At 37.3% G+C, this 11,267-nt stretch overlaps 1 protein-coding gene across 1 annotated transcript in view; it reads left to right on the plus strand.

The window, feature by feature from the left end:
• The window catches only part of LOC104397307 (contactin-associated protein-like 2), a gene marked incomplete at both ends in the record, with an annotated part of 638,963 nt that overhangs the window by 73,290 nt on the left and 554,406 nt on the right, over positions 1–11,267 (plus strand). The window lies entirely within an intron of this gene.

Consider the following 11,267-nt stretch of genomic DNA (forward strand, 5'->3'; position numbering starts at 1 on the left):
CACTCTTTCAAGAAGCAGAAGAGATGGGTTCACTGTCACTCTCTGCCAGCAGCTTGGCTCAAACCTACTTTGGACTCGCTGCTTGCAAGTTTCCAAACTTCTCAGGCTTTAGTGGACCTGCTTTGAGTTCTCATTCTGAGGGAGCCTTCTGTCTTGAACAAAATACTTGTACAACCTGCAAGACAGGCAGGAGAGGGCATGAGCCTAGCCTGAGGGGCAGAGCAGTAGCCCAACAGGCTTCCCTGGTTGTTCCCAGCATGTCCTGCATGCAACAGTCAGATCATGTACTAACCAACTGTTCCTGAGAGCCTTCAGTTAAGACAAAAGCTTAAAAGTTCTCCTTGTGAGCCAGGTAGAGAGCATCACTTACTCCAGAATATGTTTTGCTGATAGTTGGTGTGCTTGGAGTAGCTGCAAATCTACTCAAGGAGACAATGGAACTTCAGTTTCCTGTGATCTTGGAAGTGTTAATATGCTGGGTACTGAGCTATGGCATAGAAGTAGAGCACAGTTGTCTCTTCCATCGCTTGTTCCATTCTTTCCTACCAGCAGTTTTTACTCTATTCTTGGAATGATACTTTGTGAAGAATTTACTTCACTGTTACATATTTTGCTTGGTGTCACATGTTAGTGGAGAGACAAAGACTCCAAATATGCCAATAGGCTTTTTGGGCCTTTTCAGATTTAGGTTGCTTCTAGTATCTGATTTGCCTAAGCACATACATAGGTGAATGTAAGTGCGACTTACAGGTTTGAATTTGACAGAGTGTACATAATTATTTTAAAATGTATTTCACACTTGTGGGTTTTTTTTTTACTTTTATTAAATGATTTTTCCCAGCAGGGAGCTGAGCCACAGAGATGATTTTGCCTTCCAACCAAGCCTGTTATAATGAGTTTTACAGTTTCAAAAAGATTCTGAAGTCCTTGCAACTCAATCTCCTGGCTTTTACCTAAATTGTTGCTCATTCATGTTAATTTCTCTGCCATTATGTCAGCCACCTAAAGAATAAGCATATTTTACAATTTAAAAGAAAATATTAAAGAATCAGAATTTGTATTTTCTTAAATTGTTATTAAATCACTTCACTTTGCCATCATTATTTGAGCTACTTACGTATGAAAAGTAATGGAATCTATTTTCCTTGTTTCTAGGGTATAATCAAGATTTAGAATTATATTTTTGGGGAAGTCATCTTGCTTTCTTTTATAACCTATTGCCTACTAAGTTAGTTAATAACGGGTGTTAAAATCCTTTCAGTTTGACATCTGAGTGTATAGCAAAGAACATATCCTTAGGGAAATGTCCTTTGAGCTCTCCAAAAGAAAAGAAAAGTCACAGGAGAAGTTATTTCTTTTTCTGTCCTCAAACTCTGCACTTTGACAGTTTTGAACTATGTTTTCCCTGTTTGAAAGTGTCTGATCATATGACAAATACTTAGGTTATCTGTCCCCTTCTAAACTGCTAGTGAATACAAAGCACCGAAAACTTACTGTAAGAGTAGATAGAGAAGCAGAGACTTAATACTCTCCTTCATAGTTACAGCTACTAGGAGTTAGTCCTCACTAGTTATCTCAGCTTCTAATTCCATCTCCACTAGCCTCCTACTTTAAAATCTGAAAATACAAACATTTAGATTTACAGTGCCCATGTTTTCCTCCTTAACAAGTACAGATGATAAAATTCCTTGCCATCAGGCAAACTTATACATTCAGAGTCTGCAAAACCAAAGTTGTGTAGTAAGAGGCGTTACATTTGAAACCATACTGGATTTTTTTGAAAAAACTTTTCTTGTGTCAAAAAATAGATAAATGTGTAAAACCACAGCACAGATTTATTGCTTGATAGATATTTTGGAAATGTTTTCAGTTAACTCCCATTAAGATCTTTTCTTCATCACAGAACAGAAAGCAGCTGCAAGAATAAATCAGTTAGTGACAATGTTAAAGAGAAGTATATTTGTTTGCCACCTTCTACTGCTTTAACATTTTTCTTCTATTTGCTTTTTCACAAAATGAATGCAAGTTAATTAAAAAAAAAAAAAAACACAAAAAAAACAAACACCAACAAAAGCCATAAGGAAAAGAGGCAGGCAAGGATGCTGTTGGCTTTCTTGGCCACCTGGGCACACTGCTGACTCATGTTCAGCCAGCTGTCAATCATCACCCCCAGGTCCCTCTCTGCTGGGCATCTCTCCAGCCACTCCTCCCCAAGCCTGTAGCTCTGCTGGGGGTTGGGGGCAGATGCTTGGACTTGATAACCTTGAAAGTCTTTTCCAACCTTGATGATGCTATGATTTTTGATTTCTGACACTGCTGTGAACGGGTATGCAGCGTGACTGCTTCAGACAAGGTTACAAAGAAGATACGTGCAATATTTCTCAAGAAAAAGGAAAAAAAAAAAAAAAAGGAGATTATTTGCTGACCTGTACAGTTCTTTGTCTCAGTGATGCACTTTCATAGGTATATCCAGCAGATGTTCTGAAATCTTATCAGTTACAAAGCACATGGTATGTCATTAAAGCCTTTATTATTTTATTTCTTTCATCAAAACTTAGTTGTAAACGGAATGTCCTTATCCAAAAGTATGTTCAGTTTTATGAAACTGTGATTTTTAGCAAGAGATATTAAGGGTAATAGGGAAAAGCTAAAGAAATAGACACAAGCATTGTTAACTTTAATGCTGTGGTTGTATGACAATATTCTGACAAAATGCAATAAAATCTAAAAAAGCAGTGATAGATGACTGCTCATTTTATCAGCAGTTTTAAATGTCACTTGCAAACTGGCTTTGCAAGCATTGTTAGAAAGGGCGCTTTATCTAACTTCGTGAATTTGAGCTGTAATAACTGTAATGTGCTGCTATGCTGCTGCTGATGGTGCTTTTTATCTAAAAATCTCTATAAAAGGGAATGAAATTGTCTTGCATTTACAATAATATTTCCAAATTTAATTACAGTGTCTGATACTATAGATACCGTACAGGCAATGTGGTGCAACTGTAAGTCAGAGAACACAGAATTCTTCCCCATTTTCCCTGTTCAGAGGAGAGAATTATACTAAGAGTGCAAGGGATTTAGCTGTCAGGGAAAACTGACTAGGACAAAACCACAGATGCTGTGTTACTGTGATATGTGTGCTGTGCTATAAGAGTACAGGGAGCACGCTGTGCAAGGGCTGTAGGGCTGTAGTACCAAACCATCTGGCCTGGCAGCTGGAGAGCTGCTCAGGTGTCCTGGTTTCAGTCCCTGCAAAGGGCTCCACCCAGCAATAGAAATGCCTCCCCATTGTTCTATCTAGAAATTTGACAGCTGAAGTTCTATCTTTAAAATATTAACCTTCTACAATGAGCATTAGCCAGCCATGCAGTCTTCCAAGATCTCATTTGATACACATTCAGGAAAATGCCACTGCTCAAGATTTTTAAGAAGAAAATGTGCACTCTTTTTTAAGGGATTCCCCTAGGCCTTCTCAGCACCGGCTCAATAAAAACTGAGTGCCTTACAATAGCCCAAGTTAAAGTGGCTTGTCAGAGCTTCTCAAATGTAATGTCATTTTATGCCAAGTATCTTGGTCAGTCCATGAGAAGAATCTGATAAAAGATAGTAAGTTGTCCTGAGATTGGATGAGTTTTGTCCAAAGTAAATAGTCTTCGATATATCACAAAAGGGTCTATGTGGAAGAAGTATCAGTCTGTACCAAATTACTTTCACCAAACAGGTCCAAATCAGTGTAAAGAAGTTTGTTTAATTTTTGTCTGCTAGCTTGATGACGTGAAGTGTAACCAGCAGTTATGGTATTCTGTAGATCTTGAATTTGTAGGATAAAATACTCTCTGAGATGTCTGATGATTTCTGGTTTGAAGTCAGTATCTTCTTATATCTTAGAGAGATCCCATCAGGCTGAGCCTGAGGAGATGAAGATACTAATCTGTAAAAAGAACCTGGTTTATATGGAAGATTCTCTTGACTTTGAGTTACACTGATTTCCTTCAAAAGACAATGTCCCATTCTTGTTTTTCTGTTTGTGAAAAAACTAAAAGCAGTTGATCTAAGCTCTTGAAGAAGAGAAAAATCAGAATGTGACAAAAAATATTTCTGAAGCACCTGTGTGCTATTCATGTGCTCCTGTTAAAATTCAGAATATACAGATAATGTATCTTTGATGGATATTTCTTCATTCTCAATTACTAAACATATCAGAGGTACATTTTGTTGCTATTATTATCCAAATGCTGATAATTTAGATGCAGTTTTGCATTAAAAAATAAACCAAAAACAAAAACAACCAAAAAACAACAGCCAAACCCAAAACAAAAAACAGGCAAGAGTCTCCTCCTTTCCTCTATTTTACTTCAGCAGACCCTGTGTTGTAGAAAGTGATATATCCATTGAAAATGTCCATCTTGAGTGGAAGAATTATTATAGCAAATAGCTGGATAACTGCTACAGAACATACACCTTTAACACTATTCTGGAAATGCTAGAAGAGTCCCTACAGGCAGCTGATGATTAATAAAGGATCTAATTTATTTTTCTTTATTGCTTCTGTAAACATGTACTGATTAAAGTAGGAAATGCTACTGGATTGAATATCTTTGCAGATGATCTCTTACTCTGGATGCAATACAAGGATCTTAGAGAAGTCACTTGTCTGAAAACAAATTAGCAGTGAGGTCTTTTACATTAAACTGTTCCCTTTGCCAATGGAGGAAACACCATGGGTTTTTTAGTTATCACAGGTCTATTAACATCTGTTGATATTTTCTTTACATTATTCTGCTATTGTCTGTAATGTGGAATGGGTTTTCTCTGGCATCATGTTACTGTGTATTAAGCTGAATATTAATTTGTTTACTGTGTGAAAGCAAAACCTTAATTTGGAAACACCTTTAAATACACACAAAACTCCAAGCATCTGTCCTGGGTTCTCACAAATTTTATCGTAATATCCAGTGGGCCCATGAGCCCATTGATCATTGCAGTCCCATATGGTAATAATTCTGCTTTGACCTGGGCTACTGTATTTCACATTCTCATTTCTGAGTGAATGCAAGTGGCAGTACAGGATGTAGCCAAACACGTTACTTAGGCAGCATTCCAACTTTTATCCTTCTACCAAGAGCCTGTTGCCAGGTTATTTATTTTCTAGCACTACTATTTATAGGAGGTTAAAGGCAAAAGTAATTTTCAGTAGTTAAGAAGTGCTGAAAGTTAATGATGTTAAGATTTTGGTATGTACTGCAGCCAGTTTCATTTTACATCAATGAGATGCAATTCATGTCTGCATGAGAAAAATAGAAAGTGTATCCAGTTAGATAATCTGACTTCTCTTGGTTCTGGGAGCACTGTGCATGGAATAACTCCAACCTGATCCACAAATGCTATTGGAATGAAAATTTCCCAGGAATGCTTTGTGCCAAACGGGACCAAAAGTATGTCGAAGTGAGAAGGTGCAACTAGTACTGACAGGGAACATCTTGAAACAGCAACAGCTGTGCATTAAACCCTGGAATGACAGCAAGTACATGGAAAACCTTTATGGTTGCTGTAGGTTAAATCTGGCAGAAGAGTGTAGCTCCTGTCAGGGGTGGTTTTATAAGTTTCCAGCACCATACAAACAGGTTGTAGCCACATCAAAATGGGCTTCTGTGCACAGCACAGAAAATTCATCTTGGGAATGATGAATAGCTAAAAAAAGATCTCAAGTCATGTTTATGTTAAAATATATTAATTCTTGTTATCATCGTCTGGTTGTCTTTTGTAAAAACAGATGATGCTTTTGAAAAGAGCTTGGTACATAATGAGAAGCAGGTTCACCAGCAATAATTTTAGCCACAGTACTAATTCTGACTTTCTCTCCAAAACTTGCAAAGAGCAGCTACATAGAAAGCTGCTAAAAAACTCCTCCTAGCTTGAATTCATTACCTTCCTAAGTACTGAGTGCCTCAGATCTTCAAAGCCCCATGTAAATTATTTCTAAAGAGTGTCTCCATTTTTTCAGACAGCAGCTGTTATTGTGAACATCTGCAAGTTGATGTGAAGATGTGGTAAATGTTAATTATTACAATACTATCTATAGGGAAGCAACTGTGTTACTGAAAAGTTAATGACAAACTAAATGCATCCTAATCATCAGTAGTATTCATTTTCATTTCCTTAGAAGTTTTATTAAAGCTTTTAAAAGTACACTCCGGTTGAAAATGTTATGGTTCAGTGTGGGGGAACAGAATAGCAACAACACCCCTCACACATACTAAAACAAAGTTTGCAGATGTGAATATAGTATTCTTATGCAACTGGATTTTCAAGTGGTCAATGGAACTATTTACTCCATAAATGATGGTTTTGTGAGCTATCTTAGTTGGGTGCATACATAATTGTGGTGTCTTGCTGGAGTTTCCAGACAGTGGTGGATTCCACTAGTTTTTCCTCTTGTCTTTGGCTTCCGCTGGTGCTATGTGCCTGGATCATTCAAAATGATGCAATCACCTAACATTTGTAATGTGAAATCCTATCAGTCATAAAGGGGCATATAGGGCCTGCTACGTTGCTTGTCAAAAGACACCTTCACATCCTTCAGATGACGTGATTTCCATGGAGTGCCTGAGCAGTCACTGGAGGGAAGCACCTGCAATTCATGCATGTATTTGTAGCTAATGTGTACCTTATCCATAGTGTATCACAAAAGTGATGTCAATTTTACATCACAGCTTATGAAAATTAAAAATATGTGATACTCATAGAATAGCATACCAACAGGCATTTCACAGGGTCATTCAACTTCAGCTGGGTTGAGGGTCTAAATATCACCAAATATCACCATTTCTTTGTGCTTTTTTTTTTTTTTTTTGAGCAGGCAAACCTTGTTAGTGTCTGAGCAGTTCAATATCTGTTAATTTTTTTGTTTTTCTTTTTTTTTTCTGAAGCCTTCTGATAATAATCACAACAGGTATCTGTACAGTCTCAGCCTTTTGGAAACTTATGAAATTTTAAATATAAATGTTTAAGTTTGGAAAAATGTTGGGTTTCGAAAAAGAAGTGGTGCAAAGCTGAGTTACATGTATGTAACTCATACATAAATGGTATGCCATTTTCACTTTTCCTGGTGCTAATCTTGCTTCATTTAGCTTTCTCATACATCTTCACTGGAATTGAGAGTGTGATAAAAGTAACAGTTTCTATCTCAGCAGTAAAACTAAATTTGTACAATAATTGCACCTCAACTTCTTGTTGCAAAGGAGGAAAAAACAGCAATTTCAGTGCATTTAGGGTGGATAAGCTCGATGTCCTTTGAAGAACTACAGACCTTTCATTTGTTTGTGTTAGAAAGGGGATCAGGATAATGCTCTTGAATGCAGATGGCATGAGACCGAGTTACTGCTACCCTCTGACATGGTGACAAGCTTAGTTCTTGTTTCTGGCAGAGAATGGGGATTGTAGAACTTGATTCTAGTGTGTGACAATCTAGTAAAGGTAACTCAGATACTGTTAAGTGAGATAGCAGGATGAGGTAAGCCAAACTGAAATGTCTGCTCTCTAGAGCTTGGTCAAGAAGTACTGTCTCTCACCTCATTTCTCTGCACTGTACAGTGCACAGATTCCCCAAGGTACCTCTTGTCTTTACCTTCTCCTGATCCCAGGCCTAATGGACTAATGCTCTAACCTGGCTATAAGGCCCACAGTATTTTCACTCTTTTAAAATTCAGAATATACAGATAATGTATCTTTGATGGATATTTCTTCATTCTCAATTACTAAACATATCAGAGGTACATTTTGTTGCTATTATTACCCAAATGCTGATAATTTAGATGCAGTTTTGCATTAAAAAAATAAACCAAAAACAAAAACAACCAAAAAACAACAGCCAAACCCAAAACAAAAAACAGGGAAGAGTCTCCTCCTTTCCTCTATTTTACTTCAGCAGACCCTGTGTTGTAGAAAGTGATATATCCATTGAAAATGTCCATCTTGAGTGGAAGAATTATTATAGCAAATAGCTGGATAACTGCTACAGAACATACACCTTTAACACTATTCTGGAAATGCTAGAAGAGTCCCTACAGGCAGCTGATGATTAATAAAGGATCTAATTTATTTTTCTTTATTGCTTCTGTAAACATGTACTGATTAAAGTAGGAAATGCTACTGGATTGAATATCTTTGCAGATGATCTCTTACTCTGGATGCAATACAAGGATCTTAGAGAAGTCACTTGTCTGAAAACAAATTAGCAGTGAGGTCTTTTACATTAAACTGTTCCCTTTGCCAATGGAGGAAACACCATGGGTTTTTTAGTTATCACAGGTCTATTAACATCTGTTGATATTTTCTTTACATTATTCTGCTATTGTCTGTAATGTGGAATGGGTTTTCTCTGGCATCATGTTACTGTGTATTAAGCTGAATATTAATTTGTTTACTGTGTGAAAGCAAAACCTTAATTTGGAAACACCTTTAAATACACACAAAACTCCAAGCATCTGTCCTGGGTTCTCACAAATTTTATCGTAATATCCAGTGGGCCCATGAGCCCATTGATCATTGCAGTCCCATATGGTAATAATTCTGCTTTGACCTGGGCTACTGTATTTCACATTCTCATTTCTGAGTGAATGCAAGTGGCAGTACAGGATGTAGCCAAACACGTTACTTAGGCAGCATTCCAACTTTTATCCTTCTACCAAGAGCCTGTTGCCAGGTTATTTATTTTCTAGCACTACTATTTATAGGAGGTTAAAGGCAAAAGTAATTTTCAGTAGTTAAGAAGTGCTGAAAGTTAATGATGTTAAGATTTTGGTATGTACTGCAGCCAGTTTCATTTTACATCAATGAGATGCAATTCATGTCTGCATGAGAAAAATAGAAAGTGTATCCAGTTAGATAATCTGACTTCTCTTGGTTCTGGGAGCACTGTGCATGGAATAACTCCAACCTGATCCACAAATGCTATTGGAATGAAAATTTCCCAGGAATGCTTTGTGCCAAACGGGACCAAAAGTATGTCGAAGTGAGAAGGTGCAACTGGTACTGACAGGGAACATCTTGAAACAGCAACAGCTGTGCATTAAACCCTGGAATGACAGCAAGTACATGGAAAACCTTTATGGTTGCTGTAGGTTAAATCTGGCAGAAGAGTGTAGCTCCTGTCAGGGGTGGTTTTATAAGTTTCCAGCACCATACAAACAGGTTGTAGCCACATCAAAATGGGCTTCTGTGCACAGCACAGAAAATTCATCTTGGGAATGATGAATAGCTAAAAAAAGATCTCAAGTCATGTTTATGTTAAAATATATTAATTCTTGTTATCATCGTCTGGTTGTCTTTTGTAAAAACAGATGATGCTTTTGAAAAGAGCTTGGTACATAATGAGAAAGCAGATTCACCAGCAATAATTTTAGCCACAGTACTAATTCTGACTTTCTCTCCAAAACTTGCAAAGAGCAGCTACATAGAAAGCTGCTAAAAAACTCCTCCTAGCTTGAATTCATTACCTTCCTAAGTACTGAGTGCCTCAGATCTTCAAAGCCCCATGTAAATTATTTCTAAAGAGTGTCTCCATTTTTTCAGACAGCAGCTGTTATTGTGAACATCTGCAAGTTGATGTGAAGATGTGGTAAATGTTAATTATTACAATACTATCTATAGGGAAGCAACTGTGTTACTGAAAAGTTAATGACAAACTAAATGCATCCTAATCATCAGTAGTATTCATTTTCATTTCCTTAGAAGTTTTATTAAAGCTTTTAAAAGTACACTCCGGTTGAAAATGTTATGGTTCAGTGTGGGGGAACAGAATAGCAACAACACCCCTCACACATACTAAAACAAAGTTTGCAGATGTGAATATAGTATTCTTATGCAACTGGATTTTCAAGTGGTCAATGGAACTATTTACTCCATAAATGATGGTTTTGTGAGCTATCTTAGTTGGGTGCATACATAATTGTGGTGTCTTGCTGGAGTTTCCAGACAGTGGTGGATTCCACTAGTTTTTCCTCTTGTCTTTGGCTTCCGCTGGTGCTATGTGCCTGGATCATTCAAAATGATGCAATCACCTAACATTTGTAATGTGAAATCCTATCAGTCATAAAGGGGCATATAGGGCCTGCTACGTTGCTTGTCAAAAGACACCTTCACATCCTTCAGATGATGTGATTTCCATGGAGTGCCTGAGCAGTCACTGGAGGGAAGCACCTGCAATTCATGCATGTATTTGTAGCTAATGTGTACCTTATCCATAGTGTATCACAAAAGTGATGTCAATTTTACATCACAGCTTATGAAAATTAAAAATATGTGATACTCATAGAATAGCATACCAACAGGCATTTCACAGGGTCATTCAACTTCAGCTGGGTTGAGGGTCTAAATATCACCAAATATCACCATTTCTTTGTGCTTTTTTTTTTTTTTTTTGAGCAGGCAAACCTTGTTAGTGTCTGAGCAGTTCAATATCTGTTAATTTTTTTGTTTTTCTTTTTTTTTTCTGAAGCCTTCTGATAATAATCACAACAGGTATCTGTACAGTCTCAGCCTTTTGGAAACTTATGAAATTTTAAATATAAATGTTTAAGTTTGGAAAAATGTTGGGTTTCGAAAAAGAAGTGGTGCAAAGCTGAGTTACATGTATGTAACTCATACATAAATGGTATGCCATTTTCACTTTTCCTGGTGCTAATCTTGCTTCATTTAGCTTTCTCATACATCTTCACTGGAATTGAGAGTGTGATAAAAGTAACAGTTTCTATCTCAGCAGTAAAACTAAATTTGTACAATAATTGCACCTCAACTTCTTGTTGCAAAGGAGGAAAAAACAGCAATTTCAGTGCATTTAGGGTGGATAAGCTCGATGTCCTTTGAAGAACTACAGACCTTTCATTTGTTTGTGTTAGAAAGGGGATCAGGATAATGCTCTTGAATGCAGATGGCATGAGACCGAGTTACTGCTACCCTCTGACATGGTGACAAGCTTAGTTCTTGTTTCTGGCAGAGAATGGGGATTGTAGAACTTGATTCTAGTGTGTGACAATCTAGTAAAGGTAACTCAGATACTGTTAAGTGAGATAGCAGGATGAGGTAAGCCAAACTGAAATGTCTGCTCTCTAGAGCTTGGTCAAGAAGTACTGTCTCTCACCTCATTTCTCTGCACTGTACAGTGCACAGATTCCCCAAGGTACCTCTTGTCTTTACCTTCTCCTGATCCCAGGCCTAATGGACTAATGCTCTAACCTGGCTATAAGGCCCACAGTATTTTCACTCTTT

Source organism: Chaetura pelagica, unplaced genomic scaffold (assembly GCF_000747805.2).
Source record: "Chaetura pelagica isolate M959 unplaced genomic scaffold, ChaPel_1.0 scaffold431, whole genome shotgun sequence".
NCBI classification, from domain to species: Eukaryota; Metazoa; Chordata; class Aves; order Apodiformes; family Apodidae; genus Chaetura; species Chaetura pelagica.